Below are 19,999 nucleotides of genomic sequence, written 5' to 3'. Positions count from 1 at the left end.
TTTTAGTGCATGGATCAGAGACACACCTATGAACAACTGCCTACGCAAGTTGATTACTGGGCAATATAATTTCTCAGTTTTTATGGGTAAATGAGTGCTTCTCGCCATGGACCTAGCTTGTGCATCAATTTAGGTAAGCATACTGCTGCAGCAGCCTTGAAACTATTGCTCTCTGATTGTACCAATTAACAAATGCCTGAACTTAACCACCAGGAAAAGACATAGCTCCCCATTTATGAATGCCTGGCTTTTGAGAATTAGAGTAATTATGTCACCAAACCTACCATTGATTTTCAGATAGACATCTCAATAATTTTGTAAGAGTAAAAACCTTTCCAAAAGCACACTGATATTTTTATAGCAGAAATAATACATAGGGATGAATACAGTGATTTGATATGTGAGAACATTTAAGAGAGAGAGAGATACTTTACTTGAACAGAATTTAGATATGTTTCTGGGCTGAGTCTTTGATTATAAATTTCATGTTGGAGGGTTTTGACTGTGTGAGAACTTCTGAAATCTGATTTCTTTGGAGAAGGGTGTTGAGAATTCACAAAATAATAAAAAGCATGTGCTGTTATTAAAGTAGATTATGGTACTATTGTAAAATCATAGACAATGATAAATTTAAGACATTAAAATTCTCTAAGTTGTAATTTTAAAACTCACAGCTGGTTCTTACATCCCAGGCCATTCATCGTTTGTGACCAGATCACATATCCTTAACCAAATACACATTAAACGATTTCTGTTCACAAATTAAACCTGAATTGAATTTAGCACACAAAGCTCTTTAGTTATCCATTAAGGTTTTGTTTTTAATTTTTTTCTTCTTACAGTGTTTTTATAACCAGCAAGAATAAGTTAGTATTTAAGGCAAAATAAAGTCAAGTATTACAATGGCAATGTCGTTCACAATGTTACAGAAACTTGTTTTCCTCCTATATTATAGTGACATTGTTTCATTTTGGGCAAGAAACTGAATAATCATTAATACATTCCATGGAATCATAGATGTATAGGATTATATATTCTAGATCTCTCATTTTACGAATTATCTTTGCCATGATCTGAATGAATAAAGTATTTTAATTCAAAACTAATCTCTGTTTACTTCAGGCTGGTTTTGCTAGAAATTTACTATGAATCAATGTTTGAAAGCACTGATGTTTAAGACAACTTTCAGTATTCACTTTTCTTCGTATCTCCCTTCACGTAGTTAAGAAATTATTGTGACTTTGAAATGACATCTATGCAGTCATTTTGTAGTATGTAGGAGGGGAAGACATACAGAAATAATATATTTTCCCTTGCAATATCTCAAAATCATGCATTTAGTTTCCAGAATACACACACACACACACACACACACACACACACACACACACACACACAGAGTCTGCTTTTCTTTTAGCTCAATAAGCACATTTTGTATATATTTGCCCTGAAACATTTTCCCTGTCCCGGGCATGCTGTTTCATGAACTGATTTTATCACCTGTACAAGAGCATTTTATAAATGTTCTCACTAAGAAACCAAATAAATAAGTGTATAGTCAAATTAATGATTGGTTATATTCATAAGAATGAGTTTATTTACATTATTTTCTTTACTGTGACCGCATTTGTCTTTTCTTGTCCTTTTTTATCTTCATTTCTTCATGCATGGCACTTGAACAGCCTTCTATAACTAAAATATATTTGGAGAGCTAAAGTGTGGAGGAAGATAATTTTGGGGTAAGGGCATGGTACTGTTAACACTGTTGATTCTCTGGCCCCAAAGATCTTTGGGATTGTTCATTGCTCATATGGTAAATTTCTGATGCTCCACTTCAAAAATCTGAGGCCTGAACCCTTCTTTGCTATGTCTAAGAAAAGGAAGCCACTATATAATAGGCTGAATAGTCTGGAGCAAAAGGTCACCCAATATTACATGTGGTTGTTTGGGACCAAAGCATGGGAAAAATCCTCCCAAGCAGTGTTAAGTTGTCTGCCCTTTCATTGGGGTGTGTGTGTGTGCGTGCAACTTTAACCTTAAGGGGATTCAAGCACAGGTATTGAAAGAAGAAGAGGACTTTTAAGGTGAAATGAGATCTGGAAATGTTTCAGAGATACCCTAAACCAGGCAGGAGAAAATCTGTTTCCAATAATAAGAATTTTGAGGCTTAAAAGTGATGGTGCAGAATGAAAAACATTTTTTACAGTTCTGAAGTACATAACGAAGCAAGGCAATGGTTCAGGTGAAATGCAACATAATTTTCATAATTATTTAAGTGTGAAAGCACATAATTGGGTTCATTCATGGCCTTTCAAGTGACTGTGTTGGGCAATGGAAAAACCAAGAAGATATTTGTCTGATTTTTCAGTATCATGCCATATAAATCTGAGCAAGTCATTTAAACTGTTCAGGGCCTACATAGGTACAAAACGAAGAGGATTCTAACACTGTTAACATAAGAAGGAATGCAAGATTTGTGATTATTTCTGACGCCTGGTGTTTTCATTGTTGTTTGAGCTCTTATGCTTTGAAAGGGTATATTCTGTTTACTGTGATAGTGTCATTCATTTACTCATTTGTTCAGTCAAAGATCGTTACTAAGTATTGACTAAAGAGCATGGCTATTCTTGCTATCAGAGACTACTAAGATAAAGTTTCCAACCTTTAAAATATTCATAGTCTGCTGAATGAAGCAACAAACCAAAATTAATGGCACAATATAGTAAGGGTTATGATAAAGGCACACCAACATTTCTATGGGAAGTCAGAAGAGGAGCTTCTAATTTTGCCTCAGAGAGACTGGAAGGCTTCATAGAGGAGGTGATCACTCAACTAGATTGATGATAAAAATGGGACCACTTCAGTTTCTTGCAGATAGACCAAAGATTGCCACAGGAGAACTGAGTTAATTTGTGCTGTAAGGCTCTTGGCTTTAAAACATTCCTTTTTTTGTGTGGCTTTAAAAATTTGCATTATTGTGAAGTTCTGCTTCTGCCTATTGGTTTTGATATTGGGTTTTCTTTCTTGTCTTTTTTTATGTTACATGGGAAGGAAAGGGGAAACAGTAACTACTAAATATGTGATTGATATGACTACTCGCTACCTATTCAATACCTCTATGTTTTGAATGGTGTGTATGAGTGCATGCATATGCATGCTCATGTATGATAAAATAAACATAAGTGAATATGTGAGACTTTCATGATATCTTTTGAGATAATAGGAACGATGCTGGAATAACAAACTCAAATAGGGAAACCTCCACTCAAATTGTTTTAAATATTTGATGGGATTCTAGGGCTTTCCAAGAACAGCTAAATATATAAGCATTTTTTCCCTTTCTATTATAGAATAGAAAGGATCGTGTTAGAAGGATTCTCTTTCTAGCAGGTGTGACAAAGAAACAGGTAGCAGGAGGGCTTGGTACATAGAAAATATTTGAAACAAAATCAGAATTTAATGACCTAGGCCAGTGTTTCTCAAACTATAACGTGCATAAGAACCACCTGGAGAACTTGTTAAAGTACGGTAGGCCTGGGGTTGGATTGATAAATTTTCATTTTTTACAAACTCACAGGTGAGGCTGATGCTGCTGGTTGAGGATCACACTTGGAGAACCTCTAATCTAGACCAGTGCTTCTCAAATTTAATCTGTATATGGAATCCCCTGGGGATCCTGTCAGATTGAAGATTCTGATTCAGTAGGCTGGGGTACCTAGGAAAATTTGCATTTTGAACAAACTCAAAGGTGATGCTGATGCTGCTGGTCTGCGGATCACACCGTGAGAAGCAAGGCCTTAGGTGATTTCCTACATTATGAGTCCAAGTCATGTAACATGGCCTGGTGATTTCAGAAAATAATAAGATCAAATAACAACTTCAAGTTCATTTCCTAAGCAAATAAGATTGTATCCTTACCAACAATAACTAATAAAGAATTATTTTTTTTATATATATCATGTGAATAATATTACAACCCCACTGAGAAGTATTTCCTAATCTCCTGTTCCCCGTATAAAGTACTTGCCCTGGTTACTGTAAAAGTTAGGTGAAACATAGGTTTCCTCTTTTAAGTAGCTTCTGTAACTACCTTGGCCATGTATTAAATGCATTATATTTCTCTAATTGTGATAAGTTGTGTGTGAGTACATAAGGTAAAAATGGATTGGTCTAATATGTCCAAAAGAAAATCTTAGAAATAGTACTATTCAAGTTGTGTTATTTAGCCACCCCTCTTGTTTAAAAATTCTGTTTAGTTAGACAAGTTCTATTTACATAAAGCAGAGGTTGAACTAAATCTAGTGAAGTGAGCTGGAAAATATACTATTTTTGATCAGATAACAGTCCCTGGTGGATTATATGGATGTGGGTGTGAAAGAGCCTTACTGGTAGGTGTTGGCTGTCTTCAACCTACATTTTCTCAGTAATTGATAATTCTCCATTCCCTCTCTTCTGTGTAGACCTTTTAAAAAACAGGGGAGTGAAGTAATGGTAGTATATTAAGGGATTTGAAGTACAAATTTCCGAGAGAATATTCAAATAAAAAAATGCAAGGGATAGAATCTGTAGTACATACTTTGGCCAACTTTGAGTCATTTTAGGCACCCTAGGGAGACATATATTTCTATTCTCCTTATGCCCCTCCCATTCACAAATTTTCAAGTGATATGAAAGTGTTAAATTCAATGACTCAACACAGTTTGAGTAAATTTCTCAATTCTCAGTTTGTTTATTGTTTTGGTGGACTTGATCAAATATGGGTAACTGATCATGTTAATGCAAATGCCCAAACCCTCAGCCAAATAAATGTAAATATACCTAAAGTATTAATACAATTTTTAACAATTTTTTTGTCTGGGGTGTGTGATTTTTGTATTATCATTTCTGAGGCTAAACGACTGTCTTGATAACAATAATAGATGGTCCAGTGCTTTTGTCATTTCTACTCCTTCCCATTTTCCGAGTATATTAATTTCGATCCACTCACCAAATCAGACTATTCCAGGAAAAAATTTTACTTGCAGGATATTTGACTTCTTAAAACACTGCACTTATGTCTTACTATCTAACCAAATGAAGTTTCAAACAATATAATTTTAAAATGTAGATGCTTGGGATAGAAGAGCAGTGGTTCTTAACCTTTTTGGAAATATCTCTTTACAGAAAATGCTCATAAGTACATACAAAGAAATTTCGCATACAAAGTAGTGCATATTTACTGGACTTTTGAAGGAAAATTAACAACTCTGATCTTGATAATTGAGGTGAAGTTAACAAAAATGCCATCTTTTTTCTCCTTTCTTACATAGACATTGATACCAGATGGATCAATAGACTGTTTTTCTAAATACATCATTTTGTTTTTATTGCGTAAACCTTGCCTTACAAATAAGCCTTTATACTGATTTGTAACATGGAAGCAAGTGGACATCTGGCTTCTGTGAAAAATATGATTCACTCATTTGCATTTTTAAATTCCATTCATTCCATTTTTAAATTGTTCACTTGTCCTCTTTGCTCTTTCTAAAAGCAACTCTTCTTCGCTCTCTTCAATTTTAAATACCCACAGAATTTATGTTACTTATAGTTCAGGACATCATCTCTAAAATTTTTAAATGAAAATCAATATTCAAGGTCCACAGCATGTGTAAATCCACAGTATCTAGGTAAGGGAGAAGTTAATTGAAAACCAGCAAGGAATTTGGGTGACAAAAATCAGTTTACTCCTAGTACTTTATATTGGTCTTGGAGGGCTTTGAAATATCTTTCAAAGATCAAAATACTAATGAATAATTTATCCTTCAGGTTGGTTTTATTTCTTCAAAAAATATTTTGGGTACATAAAGGTGTTTTTATCACTAATGATATGCTGTAAACAAATTCTGGGAAGAAAGATGATAATGATATTCAGTTACTAATAAAATATTGTTTGCAGCAATAGTTTTTGTGAGCAAAAATAGAATTTGAAACCTGCAACATTTATTCATTAATTTAAGTACTAGTCCTTCCTCTTTATAGTGAAAAATCCAGAATCAATAATTTTCACAATGTTGAAATCTCATAATAACCAAGAGCAGAAGAACTCAAGTTCCATTCCAATTTTAGGTAAAATTTCTCATGAGTGTTTTATGCCTCATCTTACATAATTGGCCTTTATAGAAGCCCAGCATTTCAAAATGGTAGTGTTGAATATTAAAATAGTTAATCTCTTTGCATATTGGATATTTCTCTCTAACTAACTAGTTATGTCCTGGAAAAATGTGAATGTGTGTGTGTGTGTTTGTGTGTGTGGTGTGTATGCATGTGTAATGAAAAGATTTTCCTCCAGTTGAGTGGAATAGCTGATGGGTCTAAGACTAGGTAATGGAAATGTATAGTCATGATAGACAAGGATGAGAGAATGAGAGAAGTTAGTCCATAATGGTCTTCAGCTGTGAATTTTGGACTTGATTCTGAAAGTATACCAGAAGATATTGCTTTTCTAAGAACATCAACCACAAGAGTTTTAAGGAGATTTACCTAGGGAACATACAGAATGGACATTAGCGAGGTAGAGATGGGAAACTGGAACCAAGAAGACCAGGTAGCTGAAGTTATCAGCTCTGAGCTTGCGTGCTATCATTTATAATTCATGTTTCATTACAGATGTTCTTTGCTAACATTGTACAATTTAGAAAATTTTGGAAGAACATACTGGATTTGAAATTGGGAGAAGTGAATTTGGTTAAATTTCCCTGCCTGGATTTCCTGACAGCTGTCACATTGAACTAAGTCACATTTCCATTTAGGGTTTAGTGCCTATAATTGGGGGGAAATAAATGCTTGTTTTAATGATTTGGTCCATAAAACTGTTAGAGAATGAGAGCCCCTTTTCCTGATGGCAAGGCATTATAAACCTGTTTGAGACAAACTGGAGAGTTTTAGAAGCTAGAATCATAGATGTAGGTCACTCCTAGAACTGTTTACGCACTAGAGAAGTTGATCCTTAGAGTAGCCTGAAACATAATCAGATAGACTAACATGATTCTGGTGACGTAAGGCAAACTGGTCCCATAAATCATATCAGAAATAACTACTGTTTTGAGGAGGATGAGATGTACTGTCATCAGGACACCCACTAGATCTTTTGAGGCGTTGTTACTACTTTCACATATATTGCATGGAAGTTTAATATGAATGCACAATCTCCAGTTCCTTTAAGAACAAGAAGCAGTGTTCCTCTCTCTCCCGCTGATGCCACTGTCAGAATTCAGAATCAGGGGATACCTTTTCTCTCTTTAAAGGAAATTTAGCTGCCCTCTTGGTGAGAGAGAGTAAAGCTGCGTAAGGTGTTGAATGCCGATTAGCATGTCAGTCAGGCTGTCTATCTGATGTAATCGAAAGAATTGAAGGAGCCTTGAAAAAAACAGGTGTGGAGAGAAATGTGGACAGCTGTCCAAAGCATTTTGTGTCTGGAACAAATGTTCATGGACTTCTTCACTGAAGGCGATATTAAAAGCTAGTTTCTGAAAAATGACTAGAGGAGTCTGTGTCTGGTAGATTAGGTCAAAGGAGAAATTGGATGTTTGAGTTGGCAGGTCACAAAACAAGTACTGAATCAATCAGTTGTTCTCTTTTAGTAAAAATCCAGATGGGTTTTGGCTGTGTTTTTGGTTCATTCTGCCTCACTTGTTAGATGGGATAATGGTATCAGCTCCTCTCCACTTAGTAGTTATGTAGCCATAATACAATAAGATAATTATTTCTCAATATAGTAATTTTTTAGATTTAGGGAAAAATTACAAGCACATGAAAATCCAAGATATAAGCATTCTATCATGCTTTATAATGCCTTTCATTTGGAGTTCTTATTACAGAGGTATTTATAAACAGAAGTCCTTAACTTCTATTTGCCATTAGTAAAATTGAAGGCCAATTGGAGTCTTCATGAAGCCAGTATAGAACCCGCTGCTATGGAACAATTTATTGGTACAACAGGTCAGTAAAGAACATGAAAAGGCAAAGCCAAAACTTTTCTTCTGAAGCCTATTTCTCTCTCATTTTATTTCATTCCAGTATAATTAACATATAGTGTTATATTCATTTCAGGTATACAGTATAGTGATTCAACAATTCTATATATAGAATATATTTATATTCTATAAATTCTATGTATTATTCAATGCTCATTGAGATAAGTGTACTCTTAATCCCCTTCACCTATTATATCCATCCCACACCCCCCACCTCCCCTCTGGTAACCATTAGTTTGTTCCCTATAGTTCAGAGTCTGCCTTTTGGTTTGTCTCATTTTTCTTTGCTCGTTTGTTTTGTTGCTTAAATTCCACATGTGAATAAAATCATATGGTATTTGTCTTCCTCTGACTTATTTCACTTAGCATTATACCTTCTAGATCCATCCATGTTCTTGCAAATGGAAAAATTTCATTCTTTTTTATGGCCAAGTAATCTTCTTTCCTTCCTTCTAGCTAGCTAGCTAGCTATCATCTATCTATCTGTCTACCTATCTATCTATCTTATCTATCATCACATCTTGTTTATCCATTCATCTATTGATAGACACTTGGGCTGCTTCCATAATTTGGCTATTGTAAATAATGCTTCAGTAAACACAGGGGTGCATATATCTTTTTGAATTAGTATTTTTGTATTCTTTAGGTAAATAACTAGTAGTGGAATTACTGTGTCATATGATAATTCTATTTTTAATTTTTTAAGAAACCTCCATACTGTTTTACACCAGTTTGCATTCCCACCAACAGGGTACAAGGGTTTCTTTTTCTCCACATTTTTGCCAACACTTGTTGTTTCTTGTGTTTTTGATTTTAGCCATTCTGACAGGTGTGAGGTGATATCTCATTGTGTTTTGATTTGCATTTCCCTGATAATTGGTGATGTTGAGCATCTTTTCATGTATCTGTTGGCCATCTGTATGTCTTCTTTGGAGAAATGTCTGTCTTTTGAAGTCTGTTTTCATTACCATGTAATTATTTGTTTTGTGTCAAGTAAATGTTTCATTGAAGTAAAACACATGTTCAAAAAAATGCACGGATTTAAGCATACATATTATTGAATATTTGAACGCATATTGAATAAGTGAACACATCCATGTAATCCTCCATGATTTAAAGGAATAGAATAATATTGGCATATAAGAAATTCCCCTTTGTCCCATCTTGTCACTACCCCCAAAAAGAAATCACTATTTTAATTCTTATTTGCTCTGATTGATTTTATGTTATTGACCTTTATATAAGTAGTAACATATAGTATATTCTTTGTTGTATCCATGCTGTAAACAAATGTGGTGTAATTGCAGTTCATTTATTTTCATTGCTGTAGAGCATTTCATTGCATGAATATACCAAAAATCATTTTATCCCTACTTTTGATGGACATGGTCATTTCCAATTTCTGGCTTCTATTGATCTTCTCATAAGTATTTTGGATGTATAAGTATACTTTTCTGCTAAATATATACCTGGGAGTGGAAATACTGAGTAAGGTATTTTCAGCCGTGGTAGATTTGACCAGACAGTTTTCTGAAGTGATTGTGCCATTTTGTGCTTACACCAGCAATGTATGATGTGCTTCCAGAGTTTGGTGTTATACTCTTTTTAAGTTTAGCCATTTTGGTGGGTATGTAGTAGTATGTCATTGTAATTTTAATTTGTTCTCTTTTGGCAACTGATAAGTTTTGGCCACTTTCCCTGTGTTTATTGGCTGTGGGATATTCTCTTTTATGAAGTATTGGTTCATAAATTTTTCTTTTGGGTTTTCTATCTTTTTTCTTACGGTTTTGTAGTACTTGTTAAATTCTGCATGTATGTCCTTTGTGAGATAAAAGCTTTTCAACTATCTTTTTTTCCAGTGTATAGTTTGCCTTTTTCACTTTCTTACTGGTGACTTTGGATTAATATAATCTTTCAATTTTGAAGTAGTCTTTTCCTTTATGATGAGCACGTTTTGTATCCTGTTAAAGATGTCTTTACCCCAAGGATGTAACAGTATCCTCCTATTTTTGGGGAAGCGATATTTTTACCTTTTATTTTTATATCTATGGATCATCTGATTGATTTTTGTGTGTGCTATAGGGAAGGAATCAGTTATAATTTTTCTTATGTATATTCAATTGGCTAGTGCCATTTCAATTTTGTGTGTGCTATAGGGAAGGAATCAGTTCAGTATCACCTTTTTCATAAATCAAGTGACTGTGTATGTGTAGATTGTCATTAGATTCTTCTTTTTTTAAGTTTCCTTGTGCACTATGCTGTCTTAATTATACTTTGTAGTAAGTCTTGATTTCTAGTAATGTATATCCTTTGATTTTGTTCTTTTCCAAGATGCTGTTGTTATTCTTATCCTTTTGCATTTAAAATGATCTTGCTAATTTCTACATTTAAAAATGTTTGCTAGAATTTTGATTGGGAGAAATGCTATGCTTTCAACATTGTATTTGTTTATAAACATGGTAAATCCTTTCATTTATAGTTTTAATAGTCTAATTTCTCTCAGTATTTCACAGTTTTATGGATAGAGGTCTTATACGTAATTTGTTAAATTTTTTCTTTGACATTTGCTTTTTTTGGATGCTATTTCAAATTGTATGTATATTTTTTAGAATTTCATTTCATAATTTTTAGTGGTCTATAGAAATAATTGACCATTTTTCCAGTTCCCTTGCTTAATTCATTTACAAATTCTAATGGTTTTACTATAGAAAACTTTGGATTTTATAAATATACAGTTATGTCATTTGTAAATAATGTTATATTTCTCTCCCTTTCTAAGCCTTATATCCCTTATTTCTTTTTCTTCCTTATTACTTTGACTAGATGTTGAACAGAAGAGGCACTAATGGACATCTTTGTTTCTTTCTCAGTTTTGTGTGTTGAGGGGGGACGTTTCTTCATTTTACTATTGCATATGATACGTACTATAGGTTTTTATAGGTACCTATTAACAGATTAAGGAAGTTTTGTCTGTTCTTAAAAGTGTACTGGTTAATTTCCTAATATACATGGATTTTTCACTTATCTTTGTAAAAAAATGTTTTCTAATCTAATAGCAATGAGGTCAGAGAATATGCCATGATTTCAATTCTCTAAAATGTATTGAACATATACCAACATTGATAAAATGTGTATTTTGGTATACATTCCATGTGTACTTGAAAGAATGTATATTCTATCTTGTTTGAGGACAGTGTTTTTTTTTTTTTTAAGATTTTATTTATTTGAGAGATAGAGAGTGCAAGAGGGGAGAAGCAGAAGGAGAAGGAGAGGGAGAGGGATAAGCAACCTCTGTGCTGAGCGTGGAGCCCAATGTGGGCTTGATCCCAGGACACTGAGATGATGACCTGAGCCAAAACCGAGTCAGACGCTCAACCAACAGAGCCACCCAGGCACCCCAAAGACAGTGTTCTAAATAAGTCAGTTGGGTCAGGAGTATTTATTTTCTTGCTGAATTCTTCTATATCCTTATTGTTATTTTGTCTATTTATTATATTATGACTAAGAGAGGTATTACAATCTTCCAATATGATTTTTGATTTGTGCATATTCTATTTCTGTCCATCTTATTTTGCTTCATATATTTTAAAGCAATGCTATCAGATGTATATAAATTTAAAGTTGCTATATTTTCCTGATGTATTAACTCTTTTATCATTAGAAAATGCCCCTCTTTAGCTCTAACAAGATTACCTACCTGAACATCTACCCTGTTTTATGTCAGTATGGCCACACTAGTTTTCTTTTGCTTAGTATTTGCAAGATATGCTTTCTGTCTCTTATTTTCAACCTCCTTGTGAATTTAAGGACATATTTTTAATAGCATAGAGCTGGGCTTTTTTTTTTTTTTTTAATCATTGGATGTCTTTGTTTTTACAATGGTGTATCTATTCCATTTATGTTTAATGTAATTGCTGATACAATTGAGTTTATATTTATGGTTATACTATTTATTTCTTGCTTTCTCCATAATTTTCATTTTACTTTTCTTTCTTTCCTTATCTTTCACTAACCAAATATTCTTAGCAATCCATGTCCCCCTCCCTGAACTCTTGGCTAGTTTGGTCATTAAGCCTAACGTTTTTTTTTTTATTATTGATTACCCTAGAGATTATAACTCACATCCTTATTATATGACCATCTATTTTAAATTTGTACTTTTACTACTTCCCAGACAATGCAAGGTACACAGAATACTTTATCTCCATTTACCCATTTCTTGACTTTTGTATTATTGCTGTCAAACATTTCAATTCTAACTATATTTTAAATCACAAAATATATTATTTCTTTTCAGTTTTAATATCCATTTTGATGTATAAACGTACTTAAATTTCCCATTGTTCTTTATTCTTCTCTGCATTTCTCTGTTTACTTCTGGATTCATTTTTGTTCTGCTCCAAGAAATCTTTCACTATTTAATGTAACTCTACTGCTATGAATAATCTTAGTTTTTATATTTTTATTTCATCTTCACTTTTTGAAGGACATCTCATCTGGGTATAAAATTCTAATTTAGTAGGATTTTCTTTCAGCACTTTAAAGATATTTCGTTATCCTCTGGCTTCATTTTTTTTTTTCACTTCTTTTAAAGTAATGACTTTTTCACTCATGGGGAACATTAAACTCTTTGTAAGATTTTTACCTGTTTTATGCTGAAGAAACTCAGTGTGGTTTTCTCTGTGTAATTTTTTTTTGTATTTAAATGCTTTGGGTTCATAAGACATTCTGGATTTGTGCTTGAAGTTTTCTTCAGTATTGAAAAGTTATTGGTAATAGTCTCTTTAATACTGTGTTTACCACATTCTCCTTCTCCTCTCTTCAAGGACTCAAATTGCATATATGTTAAACCTTTTTAAACACAACCCACATATATCTTATGATCTTATCTGTACTTTCCATTTATTTTATCCCCCATGCTTCAAGACTATACTTTCAGGGATCATTTCTATAGTTTGTTCTCATCCATGCTTCAGTCTGGATATTTTCTACTGCTCTATCTAGCTCTGTAAGCCATCCTTGAGCTCTTTCCAAACTATTGTTAAGCCTATATTTTGAAATCTAAATTTGTTACTGTAATTTTTTAGATCTAGATCTAAATTTTTAGATCTAGAATTTTTATTTGTTTGTTTGTTTTTTTGTATGTCCCAGTTGTATGGTAAGATTCTTTGGCTTGTTTAGTTCTTGAACATATTGATCTATTTATCTTAAATTCCATGTCTCATAATTCTTATGTATGTGTCACCTATGGGTCTGTTCTATTGTGTAGTTGTTCTTTTGATATTTTTTCTTCATACGACTCTAATTTTTTTTTTTTTTACTGAATTCTAGACATTGTATTTGATTGTAGGAACTGATTTCTGTTATCTCATTCCAGAGAGGATTTACCACATCATCTGGCAGGTAACAAAAGGACAGAAAATATCAACCTAATGATGAATTGAGCTGACTGGAGTTTGATTTTCTATCTTTGTGATGGTTGGTCTTTCTCTTACTCATCTATTTCTAAAGGTACAGCTTTCCAGGGCTTTCAGCTGAGAGGCTTCCCAGGGCCATGAGAAAGCCCATACTCTGTCCTGCTTTATATTTGCTTTCTGCTTGGCTTCTTAGTGTAATGATCAATGCAGCTTTATTGGCAATTTCTTTGAAGACAAGAGATTCTTCCTTTTTGGGAAGCTCTAGAGTCCTCAAATGCCTTGATAGCACAAAACTTTAGTTTTTGCCTTTTCTGCGGGTAGCAGCCAGCCTCTACCTCCTTTCTCATCTCCTTGCCCTAAGCCAAGAATTGGCATATGCCATGAGAGGAAAATACATATTTAAAACATTTGGTTCGTTTTAGTAAGCTCCTTTTCCTTCAAAGGTTTGCCTCTCAAATCCTGGCTGTCTCAGCAACTCTCCAATACCTGCAAGCTTATGTCTTTGTGTGTTATTCAGCTTTTCCTAATTGCCCTCAGCAAGATCCTTGATCTACTATAAGCTGCTCTAAAAAAATACATTTTTAAAAAGATTTATTTATTTATTTGAGAGAGAGAGAGCACAATTGGGAGGGGCAGAGGGAAAGGAAGAAAGAATCTTAAGCAGACTCTATGCTGAGTGTGGAACCCGATGCAGGGCTCAGTACCATCACCCTGAGATCGCGACCTGAGCTGGAACCAACCAAGAGTCAGAGGCTCAACTGACTGTGCCACCTAGGCACCCTGTCTGTATATCTTTTTTAGAAATGATGAGATTAGCCAAGTTTGATATTTTACATATTAACAATTTGTTTTAAAATAAACTATTCAAAATTCTATATCACTTTATATTATAAGGAGCTCCACTAACTTTTTGAGCATCTTTCTTGAGTATGTACATTGTGAATCTGAATTCAGATAACTTTCCATTATCATTTAAAATAATTGTTATACACTTTATTCATATTTTTTAAAGATTCATCTATTTCAGAGAAGAACGACCGGGGGAGGGCCAGAGGGAGAGAGGGAGAGAGAGGATGCTTGAGCAGACTCCCTGCTGAGCACGGAGCCTGCCATGGGCTTGATCCCAGAAACCTGATATCATGACCTGAGCCAAAATCAAGAACCGTCCGCTTAACAGACTGAGTCACTGAGGTGCCCCAGTGTTATACACTTTAGAAGCCTCATTATGTTTTCAGATATTAATAAGTCAGAATTTTCATATGTGGTACTTTAAAGTGATAAAAAATAGGAAAAACATCCCTCAGGGCATCACAATAGTTGGTTCATGGGGGACAAGTATATATAGGTCTTTTAAAATAGTCAATAACTAAGTTCTCTTGAATGAAGCTCAAGAAATCCATTCAGTAATATAATGAACGCTGAATATGTTAGAATGGATTTTGAATTTTAGAATCATAGGTTTCAATCATAGAATTGAGAATTGATATAAGTATTAATCTAAAACCTTTCACAGGTGAAGTGAGGCTTATAAACCCTTACTCAAGAACCAGACATTAGGAAAACCCTACGTTACATGAAAGATTTTTGGAACTGGTATGTTTAGCACCTGTTTCCTTTCTGACATCGCATAATCACTATCTGCACCAAAGGCCCATTACACATGTTCCATTAAGACCATGGCTGGTCTTTCCTTTGTATATTAGTATTTGCATTTGCATTCTCAGGGAGGTTTTCCTTCCCGTTCTCCCATGTAACTTTACCTGAGCTATATCTCATCTACTTAAGGACTGCATTATCAAATAGTTGGTCTGATAAACTGATATATGATAATAAGATAAATGTTTCAAGTGGCAAGCTTTAAACATCTCAGTCAAAATACTTCATTATAACAGCTCTTGAATAAAATAATCTTAGTAGTATTCTGTTATATGTACGTTTTCAAAGAAAAAACATTGCTTTCTTTTCAGTAAGCATTTGCATGAGTTTTTAAACTACAGCTTTCTGGTTATAAACATATAGATTTGAATAAGTTCTAAACATTTTTTCCCCTCAAACCAATTCAAACCTAGAGGGTATAGTGTAACAACTGTCATAGTAATTAAGATATTCTTTTGCTTTGAAACTTTTCTTTCAACCAAGGTAGCATCTGGTTTTCTTTATTTTGACAATTGCAGTTTTCCAGTTTCAGGACTTTTTTACATTATCCTTCAAATTAAGGTTGCATAATGTCTGCCAGTTTTCATGGTTTGCAAGTATAATACCCATTGGATGTTTTTATTGGAAATTACAGATTTTTGTTTTATACACTAAGTTTTTAGGAGTGATATAATTTGTAAGTCCATGAAAGAATGAATCCATCTTCATTCAGGTCTCTAAATTATTTTATTACCTCTGTTCTACAAAGATACATTTGTCTCAAGGGTGTTCAAGGAGGCATTAGAAAACAAACAGTACTTGTGTTGCCACTTGTATATAAAAACAGTTTTGTAGATATTTTACATGAATTGGGAAAAAACATGAAAAGGAAAATGGAAATATTATTATATTGCTTGTGGCCTTTATCCTCAAACTTTACTGTCTTAATATTATCATAAGCCTTATTTTCAGATTACTCCTTTTATATAAATTATCAACAGTATACCAGTATCACTGTGATTACATTATTATTCTCTTTTATATATCATTAAACACCCTACTACTTAATTATGGTCTCTAAAGGTGTTAATATAAAAATGTTGTGACTTCAAAACATTGAAAATTCCTGGTCTAGCTGTTATAACACCATGTCCACAAGATATAGCTATATGCCTGTTTTATACTGCACTTATGTTTAAATTTAATGCCAACATTTCATTGCTAAGAAACATGTTAAATGAGGATGGAGATGCCATATTTATTGAAGGGCACATCTACATTGGCAGGTGTTTTCTGAATTAAACATTTGTTTCAGATAATATTTTATTCAGGAGCATCTTATCAGCCAAAATGTTTTCTCTCTTTTTTTTTTTTTTTCAAGTTTTGAAAATTCCAGTTTCCTCACCCCATATTCTAAGCTGGAAATGTTTGGGAAGAAATATTCTTTTCCTTTCGTCCCAAATGCTTCAAAACTCTCATTTCCTCAGTGAAAATCTTTAGTCCAGGGCTGGTATTCACACAGAATATTTCAGCTCTTCAGACATTGAACTTTATTTTCCAAATGTTTTTCTTTAAAAATAGGCTTTTAAATTGGAGATTCTCATTTGGAAATAGTTGAAAGACTATATAAGCATGCAGGTTAAGGTGAAGGGACTGAAAAAGCACCATTTAGAGTAGGACACTTGTCTAAAACAATTTTCATAGTACTCTCAGAAAGATGAGTGATTGAGGTTCTCTAAGACACTGACTGCTGACAGTGTCTGGAATTAATACATTTAATTCTAAATCTGTGCAATTTGACCTTAATTTTTTGTGAACAAAAGTTACACTTTGCACTAATTTGCATTGATGCTACTTTCATTTTAAATTGGAATTTTTTATCACCATCCATCTGTAAGATACCTCCTGTTACTAATTTCTGACGTGGATTCCCTCATTAATATGAGATTCACAATTGCATAGATTAAGTTATCTGATCATATCTGGCTCATCCCATGTTTTATCATTCTGTTCCTATATTTGATAGATAGTGATTTAACTGTGACAATGTTAGTATATAAAGATAATGAGTCAGATACTAATATTGGAAGAGTAAAATTTTAATAATATATCTGTTGACATATTATTTTACAGGATTTAAAATTTCATTAGGTGCAGTTTTCTTTTTTAGCCATTTTAATAGAGTAGAAAATGTAAATCTTGTATTTTGTAGTTTTGTAATAAAGATTTATATTTTAATAGTGTTAAAATGAGAACTTAAATGATTTTCTAATTAAATATTATGCACATCTGAGTAAGACAGTTTTGTTTTTTTTTTCTTTTTATAAGTAATCATTTTGAAAGCTCTTTAAGTGAAAGAAATTTGTTTCTGATAACAACCTTCACAAGTATATGAAACTATAGAATACATTGTTTTTAAGACTGTTTGAAAATCAAAACGTTGAGTTAGTGAGAGAGTAAGAATAAACTGCTCACAGAAACTCTTAATACTCTTAATTGGTTGTTTAGGTCAGGAACAAAGAAACAAAACTTCTCACCAAAACATATGAGTGCAGTGAACTGAAGATCCTTTAAAAGCTGGATTTGATAGCTTTGTAAAGCACTGATAGAGATGTCAGGAATCCTCTTCATAATCTCAGATTTAACTCTACCTGAATTAGCCAGTGCTGAGACTTGAGTCTACTTGGAAACTTTCAGCATCTGTTTCTTTATTAAAGCATCTCTAACTATTAAAAACCCTGTTTTTAATATCAGTGATAATTTACTGAAGGATTAAAAAGCACTCTTGCTGCTCTCTGGTTTCAGTGATTATCATAAGCTCTATGTAAGCTTGTGCATTTTTAATCTCTATCTTTCCTCTCACCTGGTCCTTAGTACCTATGATTGGGGCTGCTCTTTCCCAGCCTGCTCAGTGTGTTAGCCCTGAGAAGAAACATGCCCTTTGACTAGTACTTCCAAGAAATTATGTGTCTCTTTTCTCTTCTGGAAAATAAGGATGATGCTACCCATTTTCCTGATCTTCCTGTCCAAGTGGTCAGACACTGAAGGAAATAATCTTTGTGAAGGTGCCAAGACCAGTACCTTGTGCATAGAAGGTGCTATCTATTGTCTTCCTGCTAAACCCCTCTCCATGTGATGAGAATTGCTGGTGCCCTGGCTAAGAAGATCTTTTGGAGCCAGGGGTTGTCTGGTGCTCATATTATGTGGAGACTGCCTACCCCAACAGACTCTTCTCTGCTGTTTACTGGACCTTAAACTCCTCTGTCAACCTTCTCTGTATATTTCTTGCTGTTCGACTTAATTAAGACGTGAAGCCTAAACTTAATGAGACCTGAAGCTATAAACTATTCCTAATAGCCTATCAAGTAAAGAAAAGAATTGAAAAACTCAATAAAAATTCTTAGTGTGAGAACCAGGGTGACCACTGAGATTATGATGGGAAAGTGGAAAGAACTCTGGCTGAGTGGTCAGGGTCCCTTGCTCCTTCCCCGTTTTAAGTGTGACATGCTAGTAGGCTACTTTAACTTTTTATTAATCATTTGTAGTACCCCAGTGTTAAACAAGATTTTGTGCAGAGATTTTCCCAGAACAGTAGTATGATGAGATACTCTAAGAAAACATGCTGAATACATTTGAAAACCACTGTGCACTGCACCCTGCCTCTCACACCCCAATCTTGTAGAGTCACAAAATGGCATGAACAGAGTCTGTGAGCTCCTGGAAAATGAGATTTGTTTACGATTATCTAATCCAGTGTCTCCTACAAATTAGTATTTTCTAAATCTCATTCTGGAAGACACTGGACAGCTTTAGTGAGGAAGCGAACTTTAGGAACATGATAATCCTCATATCTTACCTAGCCATTCTGAGGGGAGTATATATCATCAAACCTTCAGATTTTCCATCAAAGCCATTTCCCTAAAAAAGGTGTCATTTGTAGGCCTTTCTGGCTTAGTTAGAGTCACAAAATGATATTAATTATTGTTGGCAGTTAGAAACAGCTCAGCAAGAGTGAAGGCAGCCTCTCATCATAGAACGCCTATATCTTTTGACCTAATTTTAGACTGGGAGATGTGTTATTACAAAAAGGCTATTACTAATTCCCGCATCTTAACAGACTTTTTTTCTCTTTGTGGATTACAGGTAATTTCTTATCAGCCAATATTAATGTAGTTGAATCCTGATAACTTCCTATTGCACGTCTCCCGTTTGTAATATGTGGTGCTCAGATGCCTGCTGTGCCTTGCCTACTTCTGGGGCTGGTTTGGAACCCTTGGGACAGCAAGCAGAAGTTCATAGAGGTTAAGTGCCATACCCTTTGGCCCATGATGTGTTGAAGAACCTGGGGGGTAAATTCCTGCTCTGGCGCATGGGTAGAGGCAGAGTGACTGAAGGGATTCTTGACCTTTCTCTGACAAACACAGCACAGCCCCTTTGCCCTCTCAGTGTCCCATTTCCTCATGTGACAAATGAGGTATGACTAAATCCCAGCATTTCTCCGGTCCTTTCACGTTCTAATCATCCAAAGAACTCTTCAGTTAGTTAATAATTCCTTTTCATCATAGTAGAGCCGTAGAGCATAATTTCGATCACAGTTATGCAAAGCTAAGTGAAGCAGAGTTAATTAATAGGCATTTCATATTTTGTGTGTCAAATAGTTTGGTAGATGAGAATGAGCCTTGGAATAGGTGTTGCAGACATATTAGCGTGGGGGTATGTGTGATGCCCAGATTAGGAAGGAACAAACAAGGATAGAAAAAAAGCAAAAAAAAAAAAAGGAAAAAGAAAAAAGAATTTGGAGAAGAACGTGAAGGAAGGTGACTGTGGCCTGACCAAGGGTTTTGCAGAAGGGGAACTTTAACTTATATTTGTGATGGAAGGAGGTTATTCAAAGTGCTGAGCTGAAGGAATGTGTAAAGTGTGTATAGTGACGAA

The 19,999-nt window shown here is 34.1% G+C and overlaps 1 long non-coding RNA gene across 10 annotated transcripts in view; it reads left to right on the top strand.

The window, feature by feature from the left end:
- Nucleotides 1-19,999, top strand: part of LOC118530243 (uncharacterized) — a 449,173-nt gene continuing 429,174 nt past the window's right edge. For all 10 annotated transcript variants that reach the window (XR_013440655.1, XR_013440652.1, XR_013440653.1 and 7 more), the window contains exon 1: nt 1-133. This is a non-coding gene — a long non-coding RNA (uncharacterized LOC118530243). The remainder of the gene's footprint in view (nt 134-19,999) is intronic.

The sequence above is a fragment of the Halichoerus grypus genome, chromosome 8 (assembly GCF_964656455.1).
Source record: "Halichoerus grypus chromosome 8, mHalGry1.hap1.1, whole genome shotgun sequence".
NCBI classification, from domain to species: domain Eukaryota; kingdom Metazoa; phylum Chordata; class Mammalia; order Carnivora; family Phocidae; genus Halichoerus; species Halichoerus grypus.
This window is presented reverse-complemented; position numbering and strand designations above follow the sequence as displayed.